The sequence below is a fragment of the Zingiber officinale genome, chromosome 4A (assembly GCF_018446385.1).
Source record: "Zingiber officinale cultivar Zhangliang chromosome 4A, Zo_v1.1, whole genome shotgun sequence".
NCBI classification, from domain to species: Eukaryota; Viridiplantae; Streptophyta; class Magnoliopsida; order Zingiberales; family Zingiberaceae; genus Zingiber; species Zingiber officinale.
Window position 1 is genome coordinate 100,935,695 of NC_055992.1, and position 18,317 is coordinate 100,954,011.

The following is an 18,317-nucleotide window of genomic DNA, read 5'->3' on the forward strand; positions in this document are numbered from 1 at the left end:
CGTCCACCTTACGGACACGCCGAGGAGTAGGAGTTTATCTCCGAACCTCGTTACATCGACGCGTTGAGGTTTGATCTTCTTGTTTTCGTTTCTTGTTCTTATTTCCGCTGCGCTAACCCTAGTTTGTAGAAAGAAACGCGAATGATTTGGGGCGGCTATTCACACCCCCCTCTCTAGCCGAGGACCATCGATTCTAATAAGTGGTATCAGAGCGAGGCCGCTCTTCATCGGATTCACACCCGTGGGAGCACAAGCTAGAGATGGATCAATTTGGAGAAGACATCACCATTCCACCCTTCTACAATGACAACTTCGCATATTGGAAGGTAAGGATGATGTATTTTCTTAGGACTAATATGTGGAACTGGTTTTGTGTACAAGAAGGGTTTACTCCTCCAATGGATAAGGAAGGAGAGCCTCTAGAGAAGAACAAGTGGACGAAGGAACAAGTCCACCAATCCACGATCAACAATGAGGTAACTAAAATAATTGAATTTTCATTACCTACTAGTGTTTTGTGTAAGATAGGTAAATACAATAATGCCAAGGAGTTGTGGGATAACTTGGCCAAGTACCATGAGGAGAGCTCCACTTCAAGCCATGAAGAGGAGCCTAGTGAGCCAAGTAGCTCACATCATGGAGGGAGCGAATTGGGAGTTGAGGGCTACTCAACATCCAAGGAAGAAGAGGAGGAGAGTTCCTCTTGTTCAAGTTCGGAGCAAGAAGAGACATCTACCTCCGGAAGGGATGAAGAAGAAAGCTCATCTACATCCACAACCCTAGGTAACTCAAACACTGTGATTTCAAGCAAATTACACATAATGTGTTTTGAGTGTAGAAAGTTTGGGCACTACAAGAGTAAGTGTCCAAAGAGGGTTAGAAAGACTCCACCGGCGCCAAAGATCAAGGAAGTCGGAGTCCCAACACGCAAGGGCAAGGAGCACGTGGTGTGCTTCCAATGCAACTATAGGAGTCAATGTCCGAGGGGGAGGCAATCTCACAAGGACAAGAGACCGAGCACGTCGATAGGGGGAGCTAAGGCAAACCCTAAGGTAACATTTAAGGCACACTCTTGCAATAATAATAAGACTCATGCTAGTAGTTTTATTGCAATTGTCAAGAATGATAAGCATGATAATTCTAGGAATCAATACATGTTCTTAGGTGCCAAAGATGTTAGTCTAGATAAGGATAACACTAGGAAAGTCAACCCTAGGATTAACTCATCTAAGGTTAAGGGAAACCTAGATAGAAATCCCAAATCATCTAGACATATGCCTAGGAATACCTCAAAGAAAAATGAAAAATTAAAAATTGAGGTATTAGAGAAGGAGAATCAAGTCTTGAGGTCAAGACTTGATACTTTGGAAAAGGCTCTTAAGAACTTGGAGAAGTCATCTCTAGGGTTTAAGGGTCAAAAACCAATGTCCAAGAACAAGAAAGGTTTGGGTCACAAACCTAAGTCTCAAGTGGTCAAGCCCACTTATCATAATGTTCCATTCGATTATGGAACAAAACCTAGGGCTAGGAAGACCAACACCAAGGTCACAAGGGGAGTCACCCCTAGAGTTGATCTTGATGAGTCCCAAATGGCCAAGGCTTTAAAGCCTAAGAGGGTCATTAGGAGGGTTGCTAGGGAAGTTATCCCTAGTGAATATTTAGTGAACCCAATGAGCTCTAATAGGTATTGGGTTCCTAGGAGCATCTTCTCTACACCATAGATGGGTTAGAGAGTGTCAACTCCGATTAGAAGGGTAGTTAACCCAACTTTGAGGAAATTGACACTCAAGGAACATTTTCAAGGTTTTGTGAATCCTTGAAAATGAAATGGATTTATCATTTACTCATTGAAGAGTAAATTGTGCCATATTTGAAAAAAAATTTATATCGATTTTTAATCTCAATTGGCACAATTTGGGAAAATCTAGAGTTCAAGAAGTGTCAAAATTAGGACTTTGGCATTTTGGGGCAATCGAGGATTAAATTTGAAGTTAGCCAAGTGGTTAAGGATACTTAGATAGGTAATCTAGGTATATTTATGCTAAATCTTGCCATGATTGTTTGCCCTCACATGTCATGACATCATGTTTAGTTTTATTATCATTTGAAATGTCATGATAATGCTTAGGTTAGTTTTTATGTCATGTTTATTTAAGTTTCAAACTTTATGCCATGACATCATGACATTGACACATGTTTTCATTTATGATACCATTTTATGCCATGTCATCATCTCTTGCATTAATAATCAATTGAATTGATTTAAGGATGAAAAACACATTTTGATATTGAGATCAAATTTGTGTTTAGAAAATGCATGAGATCTTAGTCTAAGATACCTAAACCCATATCTCACATCAAAATTGACTTGGATGTGTTTGATACACCTTAGATGTGTGTGAGATATTAGGATCATAAGTTAGGATCAAGGTGCATAGTTTTTGTACCTAGATGAGACTAATTCAAGAAGGAGGATCATAGGGAAAGCTTATGTACAAGTCATGTACATTTAGCCCTAAGATTGTGGTCCTAAATTAAAGGGTTTAAAATCATTTCAAAATTGATTTGAAAAACCTTGATGAAGCCATTCTAGTGATAGCATTCATCATTGAACATTGTGATACAAAGTTTACTTAACTTTGAACTATTTCAAAGTCTTTTGAACTTTGTATCAAGATTGAAAAATGGAAGTTATTTTCATAGAAAACTATTTTTCCTTGATAGTATATGTTATGAGGAATGTATCCTCGAAATTTCACAATTTTTCGAATTTTCTGGAATTTTCTAGGAGTTTCTGAATTTCGGGAAGGAAATTTCAGAAATTCCTGTCAGAGTCTGGATCGGTCTGGGGACCGATCCAGGGAAGTCCTGATCGGTCTGCGGACCGATCCAGTGAAGCATGGATCGGTCTGCAGACCGATCCAGTAAGATCCAGAGAGCTTGGAGCGATCTGGTGAGGGCCTGATCGGTCTGGTGACCGATCAGTGACGATCCATTGCGATCAGTGAAACGTGGATCGGTCTGGGGACCGATCCATGGGGCTTCTGATCGGTCTGAGGACCGATCAGTGCGTGCCAGTTTCTGATTTTCAGCAGGTGTCTGAAATTTCAGTTTTTGGGAGTGAGTTTCGGGTTTCTAAAGGTTTGAAACTCTCCAAGACATTGTTGGTGCAATGGTCAAGGGGGAGTGAACCTTTAGGGGGAGTCTTAACTAATTGTCAAGGGGGAGTTGACTTTTAGGGGGAGTTTTTACATCTTAAGACTTTTGAGGATTAGTGATATGGGATTGTCACTAAGTTGAGTGTTGAGTTTAGTATCAAGGGGGAAATTAAGGGTTTCAATGAAAGGTATGGGACTTTCATTAGGAAGAATCTCTTGATCTTGATTCCCTCTTTTTGATGTGTGTCAAAAAGGGGGAGAGATGTCCCAAGGGGGAGAGTGTAGGTTTTGGAAGAATGTTCAAGGAAGAACATTGGAAAACCTAAGTTAGGTTATCGGCTTAACCCAACTTGATTTTGGATTTTGTCAAACATCAAAAAGGGGGAGATTGTTGGTGCAACCTTAGGTCAAGGTTGACCTGGTTGACCTGACTCGAGTTGTGTTTTGATGTTTGACGATGTTTGACGAGAAGAGAGTTGTATTCTTGATGTTTGACAAGAATAGGTATTTGGGAGATTGTAGGTGCAACCTTAGGTCAAGGTTGACCTGATTGACCTGATTAGGGAAAAGTCCAAGCAGGGAGCTTGGCACGCGAAAAGTCCAAGTGTAGAGACTTGGCACGGGAAAAGTCCAAGTATGGAGACTTGGCACGGAGAAGTCCAAGCAGGGAGCTTGGCACGAGGGAAAGTCCTAACTGGGATGTTAGGCAGGTGGAAAGTCCTGGTGAGTGAAACCAGGCAGTGGGAAAGTCCTAACTGGGATGTTAGGCAGTGTGGAAAGTCCTGGTGAGTGAAGCCAGGCAGTGAGAAAGTCCTAACTGGGATGTTAGGCAGTTGGAAAGTCCTGGTGAGTGAAGCCAGGCAGTGGGAAAGTCCTAACTGGGATGTTAGGCAGTTGGAAAGTCCTGGTGAGTGAAGCCAGGCAGTGAGAAAGTCCTAACTGGGATGTTAGGCAGTGTGAAAACCCTAGTGAGTGAAGCTAGGTGAAAGTTCTGGTGAGTGAACCCAGGCAAGGGAAAATCCAGATGGATCAGGGATGATCGGACTTCTGGTATTGGAAAGTCCAAGTATGCCAAGGGAGTGATCGGATACTTGGCACGAAGAGGAAAATCCAGATGGATCAGGGATGATCGGACATCTGGTGTGGAAAAGTCTAAGTGGGTCAAAGGGATTGACCGGACACTTAGCGGGGAGTGCTAGCAGGTCAAGGGAGTGACCGGATGCTAGGCATGATGTACCAGCAGGTCAAGGTTGACCGGATGTTGGTGTGGAAGCCTTAGGTTTAGGGCTGAGAAGTTTGGATCGGGCCGCACCGATCCATGATATGGGTCATCCGATCGGTGCCGGTGACCGATCGCTGACCGATCGATGCTATCTGATAGTTATATGATCGATCCGGAGACCGATCGGAAGGAGATCGATGAACTAGCGAGAAGAGAGCCCGATCGGTCTGGACCGATCGAAGGTTCCTGATCGGCGTGGACCGATCGTGACGGAATGAAGGAAGGCTTCTTCACGATCGGTCTGCCGCATCGAGGATGTTACTGATCGTCCTGACCGATCAGATGTCTGATCGGTCCGCGCATCGATCAGGGTTCTAGCTGTTACGCAACGGCTAGTTTCTTCATTTCTTCTTCGCGGTATAAAGGCGAGGCATCTTCGTGCTATTTTCTTCTTTCTCTTCTTCCTACTGAAAGCTGTGCTCTTGAGCTTTGTTGAGTTCCGAAGCTTCGTTGGCTTCTTGCTGTTGTAGGCGTCGCTTGAAGCTGCTGCTTCATCCAGTCGAAGAGAAGGCAAGTAAGCGAAGGTTTTACAGTTGTATTGTATTTTGCTTCTTGCTGTATACTCCTTCTTGTATTGCTTTTGCAAAACTTTGTGGCGAGGTTTCTCCACCCAGAAGGAGTGATTATTAGCCGGTTCTCCGGGGACTCATCCACCGACGGATTGATAGGGCTCGTCCACCTTACGGACACGCCGAGGAGTAGGAGTTTATCTCCGAACCTCGTTACATCGACGCGTTGAGGTTTGATCTTCTTGTTTTCGTTTCTTGTTCTTATTTCCGCTGCGCTAACTCTAGTTTGTAGAAAGAAACGCGAACGATTTGGGGCGGCTATTCACACCCCCCTCTCTAGCCGAGGACCATCGATCCTAACACATTTGAGGTAGTTTTTTTTATACTGACTACATAAAAGAACAAAATCTCTGTTATTATGGAAATACGTACTCTTAATCATGATATAATAACAAGCACGTATACTTAATATTTATTTCTTTAATTTATCAAAGGATGAGATTTAGTTCGTTAAATCAATAGGCCCGATAAGTTGGGAAATGATATTATTTATATGGTGTGTTGTTGATCATAGAATGAAATTGTGTCCTAGTAATCTAGGTTGATGATGCCCCCTTGAGGAGCTCATAAGAATTGTCATGTAAACCCTGCAGGTGGACTTAGTCGGACATGACAATAAGGTTGAGTGGTACTACTCTTGGAGCTAGATATTAATTAATTGAGTTGTCAGTAACTCATTTAATTAGTGGACATTCAATATCTTAAAACAGGGAGACTAACGCACTCATGATAAGAAGGAGCCCATATTGTAATATGGGATTGGTGCGGTAGTGCAATAATAACTCTTTAGTGGTATGAGTTATTATTGATGAACTTGAGTTGGGTGTTCAGGGCGAACACGGGAAGCTCAAGCTCATCGAGAGACCAAAATCAATTCCTCCTCTCGGTCCTTGTTGTAGCCTCTTATTTATAAAGCCTTATATCCACTTAAAGCCAAGTTTCTTACCCATCTTGTTGTGGTCGGCCAAGCTAAGCTTGGAGCCCAAGCTAGGGCCGGCTAAGCCAAAGAGTGGAGCTAAGTTGAGGCCAGCCAAGCTTGGAGCCCAAGCTAGGTGGCCGACCACATTAAATTAAAAGGGTATTTTAAATTTTAAAATATTTCCTTTTGTGAAAGCCATGATTTTAAAAAAGAGTTTTTAAATTTCAAAATATTTCCTTTTATAGCTATCTATAAAGGATTAAGAGAAAGGTTTAATATCTTTCCTTATTTGTAGTTAAAAGAAAATTTTTAATTTTTGATAAAACTTTCTTTTCTTGTAACCATCCACATGTTTTTAAAAGAGAGATTTTAATTTATAAAATTTTCCTTTATAACCAACAAAGGTTTTAAAAGAGAAATTTTTATTAAAATTTCTTACCATAAACAAATAAGATTGTTTTAATTTTGTGTTTAAAATTTTCCTTATTTGGAGCACAAGTATAGGGCCGGCCATGACAAGCATTAAAGGAAGTTTTAATTTTTTGTTTTAAAACTTTCCTTTTTAGTCATTGGCAAGGAATATAAGGAAGTTTTAATTTTGTTTAAAACTTTCCCTTTTTGCCAAGACTAAGGATTATAAAAGAGATTGAGGGGTGTCTCATGAGATAACACATCTTCTATTCCTCTCTTCCAATCCTTGGTGGCCGACCCTTGTCCTTTTCTCTTCTCCTTTTATTTTCTCTCTTGGAGGCCGGTGACATCAAGGTTGGTGATCTCTTGGTGACCGGTTGCTTGAAGGAGAAGAAGAAGAGAAGGAAACTCTCTTGTCTAGCATCCCTTGGAGGTTAGTTGGTAGCCGGATCTAGGAAGAAAAGGAAGAAGCTTGGGTGGATTTCATCTTGGAAGATCGTCACCCACACGACGTCCAAGAGAAGGAGAGGAATACAGTAGAAGATCAAGAAGTTTATAAGCTACAAAAGGTATAACTAGCTATTAGTTTCCGCATCATAACTAGTTCATCTTTTGTATAGATCTTGAAAAACCAAACACAAGAGGTTATCGGTTTTAGGTTATCATTTTTGTTATCGATTTATTGTTCGATTTCATGTTTCGATATTGTGCTTCTATTGAGGTCTTTATAGTTAAACCTAGTTTGCTGTAAAAAGTTAAATATTCGATCTCTTTGAAAGGCTTTGTCTAGGAAGTGGTGGATGATCACATACTCAAGAAGATCTAGTGTCTCGCCATGTTTAACCTGGAAGCTGATCTTTGAAATAGATATTTGATAACTTCTGTAATATGGTTTAACTTAGGAAGATCACATCGGTTAGACTTGGAGTAAAAATGTTAAGTATCGTTTCCAATCCAAGTTTAACTTCTGAAGGATAATTTGGATTAATAATGTTAACCATCATTTGCAATCCAAATTTAACTTCAGTAGAGCACAAGGGTAGCTAGGATAGTTCTATGCTTGTTAAAATTTTTGTACAGGGGAACTAGGATGATATTCCGAGTAGCAACCAATACCTGGAAGGGTTCCAGGCGCCTAGATGGGTATAAAGTTTTCTCCCCTTCGCAACGGATCGCGGTCAAACGTGATCCGGTCAAAGCCACATTCCGGGCACTCGGACCTCAAAGTCAACCCCATTGACTTTTTTGGTACGGGCCTTCTGCTCCGGTTCAGCTTGCCTCGGTCCGGGTCTTCCACTTCGGCTCCACTCGCTTGGGTGATTTCAGCCAACCGAAATAAGACTCACCCGAACTCAATTTTGGCCTTCTCGAGCAACCTTCAGTCCCGGCTTCTCGTCCCTTGGTAACGTCGCGCGCTTCCTTCTCGTCCGCTCGCATACTCTTTCGCAGTACCTCGTCCCTCGGACGTACCGAGCTCGTCAGCTCTCTCCCGTGCCATCCTTCTCGCTAGCTGCGTCTTTTACTCGACTTCTTGTGTTCCTAAGCTCCTGCACACTTAGACACAAGATTGAAACACCACAGGACCTAGCTTAACTTGGTTGATCACATCAAAATAACCTTGGGGTTCCAACGATCTCCCCCTTTTTGATGTGAGCAACTTAAGTTAAGCTAGGGTAAAAAGACAAAGTTAAAATAATAAATTTTGTAGTAAAGTGCAAAATTAAAAAAAATTAAATCTACCTCCCCCTAGACTTAATCTTTTCCTTCTTCCCCTTTGATCACATAAAAATGAGGTACCAAAAAATCTAAGGGTAGAAACTTTTGAATAACTTTATCAAATTTGAAAACTTTGAAAATTTTGATAATATTGAAAAATTTGTAAAAATTTCCAAGCAGAAAAATAATTTTGACTAACTATTTAAATCAAAAAATATTTTTTTGAGAAAATTTTGCTAAGTTTGCAAAAAAAAAGTATTTTTGAGAATTTTCTAAGAAAAATTCAAGCCGAAAAATTTTCTTAGTAAAAAATTTCAAAAAAAATATTTTTAACTAACTATAAAAATATTTTTTGAGAAAATTTTGCTAAGTTTTTGCAAAAAATATTTTTGAGAACTTTCTAAGAAAAATTCAAGCCAAATTTTTTTTTTAAAAAAAATCTAAGTTAGACATTTTTGCAAAATATTTTTGAGACATTTCCAAATAAGAAAAATATTTGTAAACTTTTTTTTAAATCATTAAGTAATTTCAATTTAATGCTTTATCAGTTAGTCAATTAGACATTTTATTTCAATATTTTGGCTTCCAGGCTATGGTGAGACACTAGACCTTCTTGGTTATTGGATCATCAAACACTTCTAGACAAAACCTCATACAGAAATTAAACGTTTAATTTTTTTTTACTGAAAGTGCTAAATTTAAATTAAGATTTAAGTTAAACAAAACTTCGGAACCCATTATAGGTTCCAGCCAACTGAATTAATTAAGTATTTTTGGGGACATATTTCTTTGAAATATTTCTAATTTGTCCCTTGTGATATCTAAAATACCGATTTAGATTATTGAATTTTCTAAAACTTGTATTAGATGAGCATGCATGAATTTTTAAGTTATTTATTTCTTTTTACAAAATCTCATTTTCTTCTTTTATTTTGTCAAATTCTTCTAATGGACAAGATTTTGCTAGAATAATCTTCAAATTTCTAATTTCTTTTTCCAATTTATAGCAATCTTTAGTTAATAGTTTAACAAATTTAAATAATTTATCGGGAGGAAGAGATTGTACCTGACTTACTTTGTTGATCTCGTTATCCATGGCTCCCCCTAAACTACTACTTTCTTCCGATGTAGCTCCCCCTTCATCGATGCTCTCGATACTAATTTCGGACGAGCTTGAATCGTAGTCCTCGTCTTGATGACTTGCCATTAATGCAAGTCCAGAGAAGGCCTCGACTTCCGATTCGGACGATGTATCATCCCACGTCACTTTTAGTGTTTTTAACTTGTTTGTTTGGACATGCTTCTTTCCTTTGTCCTTGTCCTTGTTCCTTAGCCTAGGGCAATTGTCTTTGACGTGCCCTTTTTCGTTACAGTGGTAGCATCTGATCGTCCTTTTCTTTCTACCTGCGGATGGTTAGATTTTCTTGATTTACTAGCCGAGTGGGTTGTTTATTATCTGCGTGGTTGTGGTTAATTCTAGCTGTGTTAGCTATATTTTGCATGGTTATATCTGTTGGCTATGCATATTGGTTTATATGTCACTGCTACAGGGGAGGTGCTGTCCGATTTTTGTTGGACAACCTTAGTCTCGGAGCGTGACAATTTATTGGTATCAGAGCTACAGGTTTACGATGCCTAAATCGTACATTTTGGATTTTTTGTGATTTAATTCCTCGAAGTGATTTTTTTGGGATTTGGGACCAGGCAGTGGCGGAACACCTCCAAGTTATAGGCTGTAAGTTTTATAAGTATAGTTATAAATTGTTGGTAGTACTTATTGATTGTTGCTATCAGGTATGAGACGAGGTCGGTCGGCAATCGGTTCTCGTCGTGGTCCGGGACGACCACGGAAACAACCCATTGAGGCTGAGGAACCAGAACCAGTGACTCAGGAGGCGGATTCTTCTAGGGATCCAACTGATGTTGAGACGGTTAGTCGAGGACAGGCCCATCAGACTCCTCATAGAGATCAAGGACGTCAGCCTCAGGAGATCCCTTCGGTAGTACCACCTGTGAGAGATCAGGGATTTCAGACACAGGGGATTCCTTCTGTGATACCATCAGGGGTACCTGCACCTGCTACTAGAGATTGGATGCGGGATAGAGCTCGTATACCATTACTGGCGAGGTCCGTCAAGAATAGAGTTACTTTATTCCCGGGCGGAGCTGACCCTTGGGCTGCTCGTAGTTGGTTGAGGAATTTAGAAAGCACTTTCGGGTACATGAGCTGTACAGATGAAGAGAAGGTGGAATTGGTTGCGTATCACCTCCGAGATCAGGCGGTCACATGGTGGGATATGCAGAAGACGATCTTTAGGGAGCAACACATCACATGGATGATGTTTCGTGATGCCTTCGAGAGACAATACTTTCCTGCTACTTTTTGTCTTGTTCGCCGCCAGGAGTTTCTGAATCTCAAGCAGGGCGATCGTTCAATTTTGGAGTACAATGCAGAGTTCAGTAGGTTGGCAGAATTTTGTCCTCAGCTAGTGGCACAGGATTACGACCGGATGCATCAGTTTACTCAGGGCCTTGCTGCATACATTCAGATTCGGATGTTAGGTTTTCCGGGTAGCTCTTACCGAGAAGTTTTGGACCGGGCACTGTATATCGAGATGACGCAGCAGCAGGTTGCTCTAGAGAAAGGTAATGAAAAATAGCTGTCTCAGAAGAGAGGAAATAGGAGTCAGGGTTCTCGGGCTCCGTCCGGAGGATCTTCTCGGCCTCAGAAGACAGGGCGAACAACGGATGGAGGTTCTCGACCCTCTCGTGGTGACCGGAAGGACTTTGGGGGAATCACATGTTTTCAGTGTGGTTCCAAGAGTCACGCCAGGAGCAACTGTCCGTTGGATCATGCTATATGTTTCTACTGTAAACTTCCAGGCCATAAGAGTCGGAATTGTACCCTAAAAGCACAGTTGGAGGCTCCTGAAGTCACATCTCAGGGGGAACAAGCCTCACAGTCACGACCACAGAGAAGATATCAGAAGACTCAGAGTGCCCCACGTCGGCAGCGACCACCGCCTTCTCAGGGCCAGATATACCATGTGCAGAGTCAAGAACCAATGACTACACAGCATTCTACCGCAGTTTCTTCTCATCAGGCATTTCCAGTACAGTAGGATGTTTATCCACCTCAGTCCTACCTAGCATACCAGCAGCAGCCTCAGTCTCAGTACCAGCAGTCGGTCCCGGCACCTCCGATTCCAACACAGACCACGCCAGGGATGCCACAGCCGAACTCAGAGGTGGGTCGGGTTTATGCTATCACACGGGAGGAGGCACAGCGAGCTGAAGGATCGGTTTTCCGAGGTACTATTTCAGTTTATACCTTTACTATAGATTTATTGGTAGATACTGGTAGTTCTCATTCATTCATATCTCGGCTATTTCTTGGTAAAATTGGGAGGCTGCCTACTCGCGGATTCATGGGTTGACGATATCTCTACCATCTAGCGAGGTACTAAGTATTGGTCTGGAAGTCAAAGGATGTCCTCTAGACTTCAATGGTCAGACCCTTATAGTGGATCTGCAGGTATTAGAGATGGTAGAATTTGATATTATATTAGGCATGGATTGGTTGGCCATGAACCATGCCACAGTCGATTGCGGAGCTAGAGTAGTCACTTTCCGACCACCCGGTCTACCATCTTGGGTATTCTTTGGAACCAGAAGTGATGGGATAACAGTCATATCAGCAATGCAAGCGAGGAGATTGTTGGCACAGAGTTGTCAGGGATATTTGCTGTCCATGGTTAAAGCTGGTTCGGATGCATTACCACAACTCTCGGATGTTTCTATCGTCTGAGAATTTCCAGATGTGTTCCCTGACGAACTCCCCGGTTTGCCTCCTAACCGGCAAGTCGAGTTTACTATTGAGTTGGTACCGAGAACCGCACCGGTATCCAAGACCCCCTATCGCATGGCACCAAAGGAGTTAGAGGAGCTGAAGGTTCAGTTGCAGGAGCTGTTGGACAGAGGATTTATCCATCCCAGTGTTTCTCCGTGGAGAGCACCAGTACTCTTCGTTAAGAAGAAAGACGGATCCTTGAGATTATGTATTGATTACCGACAGCTGAATGCGGTGACTGTCAAGAACAAATATCCATTGCCACGTATAGAGGATTTATTTGATCAGCTGAAGAACACCTGTGTATATTCAAAGATTGATTTGCGCTCAGGCTATCATCAGCTCAGGGTTAGAGATGCAGATATTCCGAAGACAACATTTCGCACTCGTTATGGTCACTATGAGTTCTTGGTAATGCCATTTGGGCTTACCAATGCTCCAGCAGTATTCATGGATCTGATGAACAGAGTGTTCCTTGAGTATCTAGACCAGTTCATCATTGTGTTCATTGACGATATTCTGATATACTCCCGATCTGAGGAGGAGCACAGGCGACATCTTCGCATAGTTTTGGAGACGCTACGGCGAGAACACCTCTATGCGAAGTTTAGCAAATGCGCATTCTGGTTACCTTCGGTGGGTTTTCTTGGACACATTGTCTCCAGCAGAGGTATATCAGTTGATCCACAGAAAATTGAGGCCGTCACTAGCTGGGAACAACTGAAGACGGTACAGGAGATACGTAGCTTCTTGGGATTAGCTGGGTATTATCGGAGGTTCGTCGAAGGTTTCTCCAGCATAGCCTTGCCGTTGACACGATTGACCCGAAAGGGTGAGAAATTTAGTTGGACAGAATCTTGTGAACAGAGCTTCCAGGAGCTCAAGCGGAGGCTCATTTCTGCACCAGTGCTAGTACTTCCCTCTGGAGTGAATGGATTTGTACTTTTCACAGATGCGTCATATCAGGGACTGGGTGCCGTACTTATGCAGCATGAGTGAGTGGTGTCATATGCCTCACGTCAGCTGAAAGATCATGAGAGGAATTATCCGGTCCATGATTTGGAGTTGGCAGCTATCATCTTCGCACTCAAAATTTGGCGACATCATTTATATGGAATCACCTTCGAGATTTACACAGATCATAAAAGCCTCAAGTATTTGTTTACCCAGAAGGAACTGAATCTGCATAAGAGAAGATGGATGGAATTCTTGAAAGACTATGATTGCACGATTAACTATCACCCGGGGAAAGCCAATGTAGTGGCCGATGCGTTGAGCAGGAAATCTCGTGGAGTTTTGGCTTGTCACCGAGTGATGGTTACAGAGTTAATACAGAGCTTCTCTGAGTTGGGGTTGATGGAGCAAGCACAGACAGAGCGAGGCTTTCTAGTCACCATGGTTGCTCAGTCACATATAGTGGAGCGTATCAAAGAGGCTCAGGCTACAGATCAGCATCTACAGTTTTTACGTAGCAGAGTTACCTCAGGACAGCAGACAGAGTTTACCTGTGATGATAGTGGAATTCTGTATTTCCGCGGAAGATTATGTGTCCCTGAGTCACATCTTGTCCAAGAGGACTTACTACGGGAAGCACATCGATCTAGATTTGCAATTCATCCAGGAGGTACTCGCATGTACAGGGATCTGAAACGATCATACTGGTGGAATGGTATGAAGAAGGATATTGCGACATTTGTGGCGCAGTGTTTAGTTTGTCAGCAGATTAAGGCAGAGCATTAGAGACCAGCTGGGTTACTGCAGAAGATAGAAATACCGGAATGGAAATGGGAGCATATCACGATGGACTTTGTGGTAGGACTACCCAGGACCCGGAAGGGTCATGATGTAATTTGGGTAATCGTTGATCGGTTAACCAAATCTGCACACTTCTTACCGATTCGTCGGACAGATTTGTTGGATCGATTGGCAGAGTTATACTACAGAGAGATCACCAGATTGCATGATATACCTCTGAGTATTATATCAGATAGAGATCCACAATTTACCTCTCGATTTTGGCGGAGTCTCCAGCAGGCCATGGGTACGGAACTCCGTTTTAGTACCGCGTTTCATCCTCAGACCGATGGGCAGTCAGAGCGTACTATCCAAACATTGGAGGATCTATTGAGATCTTGTGTTATGGACTTCGGCGGTAGCTGGGAGGATCATTTGCACTTGGAGGAGTTTGCATATAATAACAGTTACCACTCAGCGATTCAGATGGCACCATTTGAGGCATTATATGGCAGAGCATGTAGATCTCCTATCTTATGGGATGAGGTTGGAGAATCGTCAGTCTTGGGCCCGCAGCGTATTCAGCGAGATGTAGAGTTGGTTGGCACCATCAGAAGCAGAATGTCAGAAGCTCAGGACCGACAGAAAAGCTATGCGGATCGGAGACGGAGACCTTTGGAGTTCTTTGTGGATGATCATGTGTTCCTGTGAGTGTCTCCTATCAAGGGAGTTAGGTGATTTGGATTGAAAGGGAAGTTAGCTCCTCGTTACATCGGACCCTTTTAGATACTTGAGAGGATTGGAGAGGTGACATATCGATTGGCGCTGCCACCTTCACTTGCCGGGGTGCATGATGTGTTTCACGTATCTATGCTGAGGAAATACGTGCCGCACCCTACGTATATTTTGACAGATGTATCGATCACCCTTCAGCCAGATGTGACATATGAGGAGGTTCCAGTACGAATATTGAATCGCAAGGAACGCCAGCTGCGAAATAGGACAACCCGACTTGTCAAGGTTGGATGGGAGCATCATTCTGATGATGAGGCGACCTGGGAGTTGGAGGATGAGATCCGAGCGCGATACCCACATTTGTTTAATTAAGGTATGTAAAGTTAGTTCAGTAATGATTTTGCATGCCGTTTGTCATTTAATGTAGTTATGTCGTAAATTTGGGGACCAAATTTTTATTAGAAAGGGAGAATGTGAGATACGGCAAAATAAATAATAAATGATCATAGGGGAATAACCCAAAATAATTTATAGGAATTGTTAGATATTTTTCTGGAATTATTTGGAGGTTGTATGGAGAGGTTTAAGGGGATAAATTTTAAACATAAAGTGGTTATGAAAATTACCGTTTGAGGAGTAATAACAACCTAGATTAATGAAACCCTACCTCTATAAACCCTGCCGTGTGAGAAGCTACAGTGCCAAGCCCTAAAACGCCGACTCCCCTCATTTTGTGTCATTTCCTCCCGATCTTGCCGACGGAACCCAGCTCCGACGCACGGCCGCGTCTGATCGCCGACTCCTTGTAGCGAGACGAGCCTCCGACTTCCATGACATCTCCGTAGAGGTCTCACCGGCGGTGTCCTTCCTCGAACACGCCGCTTCGCTAGGGAATCTCTGGTCAGGTGGCGAGATCTGGGTCCTGTGGATGCGAGAGTCGAGTAGTTTGTTCTAGAGCTCATCGTGGTTAAGGACTACGCTCCCAGCGGTGGTTTATCTACCCGAGCTCTAAGGCTGAGGTTCTCTGTCAAGTTTCCTTCGTCGACTGTGAGGAATTTCGCCATTGAGGTAAGTGGAGGTGAGGATTGTTTCAATTAGGGTTTTGGTAGTTGTGGGATCTGCGGTTTGCGGCCAAGACGAGAGGTTGGACTGATTTTGGTTCGGTTCTGGCAGTGGCTCGCGGTGAGGGGCTCGGACACAACCTCCAGCAGCTATTCTTCCTCCGGGAAGCAATAGGTAAGGTCTCGATCACTCCATAAGTTTAATCTGTAGACCTAAGTGTTGGATTCAATGTGTACTGGGTACTGACCAGTGTGATGGTGTTGTTGGTAGCTTTGTAGGAGCTTCGATGTGGATTTGTGGCGGCAGGCAGCACCGGTGTGCTTGTGCCGACGATTACACCTCCTCGGCAGTGTATTCCCGACTTCGATTCATTAGGTAAGGAATCTTTAGTATTGGTTACAGATCTGTAGTGTTGATGTTGGGTTCTGACAGTGAGCATGTGTTTATTGGGTTGATTGCGTATGTGTGTAGCCCTGTAGAGGCTCTATTGTTGATCTGTGGCAGTAGGCAATGCCACTGTACAGTGCCGGCAACATCTTCGAGCAGTGGATCATCCAAGGTGAGTTATTATAAGGTTAAGTGTTTGGTTTCGAATCTTTAGTGTGGATTGAACTGTAGTAACGTTATATTGAATTTAGGAAAATAACTCATGATTTAGTAACTCTAATTGTGTAGTGTGAATTAAGGATGGACTTGTGATTCGATAGAATGGTAATGAGAATTATTAGAGAATAATGAATGAACTCCAATTAAATTTACCTGTCTCGTGTATTGGCTGGGTCATCTACATACATACGAATTTAGTTACGATGGATATGTTGATGCAGGACTTTGATTGAGGCAGGTGTTGTGACGGAGTGGACATTGGAATTCCGACAACATTCAGAGGCGAGTACTTCTTGACTTGATTCTTTAGCTATTGTTCTTAGTGCATGAGTAGTTCGAATAAAGTAGAGCTTTACCTTGACTCCACTCGTATTATGTCTGGTGCTTGATACTTTATCTACTCAATCTTCGAGATGCTCACATTCGTATCTATACAGTCTCCCGTTGTTATTCCTGATAATTAGCAGATACTAGATACCATGTTACCTGTTTGGATTACTGTTTATTTATGCTTTGTATTGAGCATGTGGCTTCATGTAGCATACCTGATTTTGTATATATGATGACTGTTCCATTGTTCGCATCATATCATTACATGCATCGTCGATGACCATGGCTCCCTTGTGGTTGAGACGGTCATTGGCCTGGGCCGCACGCTCGGCCACTCATGGGTAGTGGTAGCTTGGGGCGTGCCGCATGTCCTGTCGTGTCTCCCACTCACCCACTTATTGGGTAGTGATAGCTGGAGTCGGGGGCAGCAGGGACCCCGTCGTAGACGTGGCTATTCAGCTACTATGCAACTATCCCCTCGGTCGCTCGAGAGTAGTGGTAGCTAGAGGGTGTACAGTCTATCATTGACCCGGCCTTTCGTCCATACTGGGTCATGGTACTTGAGGGGTGGGCGGGAGTGACCATCCGTGCATACGCGATTTCTCTGTTATTTCTGATTATGTTGTTATATGCTTGTTCAGTTTCTGCTATCATATACCTGTTTATATGCTTAGACACTGATTACTATGACTGTATACCTTATCTGTGATCTTGGTAGTTATGAGCAGTACTGTAGCAGTTTATGTTACCTCAGACCTTATACTACTAGCTTAGGATATGGTATCAGGTATGGATATATATATACTTTGTTTACACAGTAGTATCTGCTATTTATCTTCCTGAGACTGTATCCTGTTGTACTCTTGGCTATTTATGTTACTCATGCACTATCTATTCTCTACTCGCTGAGTTTTATACTCACCACCTCGTACATTGGTAATTTCACCAGGTAGCCGATAGTGATGCTAGTACACTTGGAGGGATCCTGTTTTGTTTAGATTTCTAGTTGTGAGTTGAACTTTTGAATTTGGTATTGTAATAACCCTTCTTGGGACTTGATGTTATTCTGTGATTTGTTTTGTTTTGTCGAGGAGTCAAGCTGAGCCGGCCCGCGGTGAGTTCTTTTAGTATTTTGGTACTTATTATTTCATCTTCCGCTGTATTTGATTTACTAGCCGAGTGGGCTGTTTATTATCTGCGTGGTTGTGGTTAATTCTAGCTGTGTTGGCTATATTTTGCATGGTTATATCTGTTGGCTATGTATATTGGTTTATATGTCACTGCTACAATGGAGGTGCTGTCCGATTTTTGTTGGACAACCTTACTCTCGGGGCGTGACACCACTCTCTTGGGTGATTTCGGCCAACCGAAATAAGGCTCACTTGAACCCAATTTCGGCTTTCTCGAGCAACCTTTCGCCCCGGTTTCTCGCCACTCGGAAACGCTGCGCGCTTCCTTCTCGTCCGCTGCATACTCTTCTGCAGCACCACGTCCCTCGGACGTACCGAGCCCGTCGTCTCTCTCTTGTGTCGTCCTTCTCGCTAGCTGTGTCTTTTGCTTGACTTCTTGTGTTCCTAAGCTAAGCTCTTGCACACTTAGACACAAGGTTACAACACCACAGAACCTAATTTAACTTGATTGATCACATCAAAACAACCTTGGGTTTCTAACATTTGTATCACAAGCCTCCATCGAGTCTAGTCAAAAGAGGCATGATAGATTAGCCATGATTTGGATGCCACTTTGCATTAAACGCTGTCATGTGCATTTTATATAGACCATGCATGATCAGCCTCGATTTTTGAGTCAAGGTTGCTTTGATGGTACTTTTCTAAGGTTGCATCCATCAATATGACGTGATTAACTGAAGAGATCAAAGTGTCAGCCAGATATTAATGGTTACTTGGATTTTGTTATTCTGAGTGCTTAATCCGACAGTTGGAGA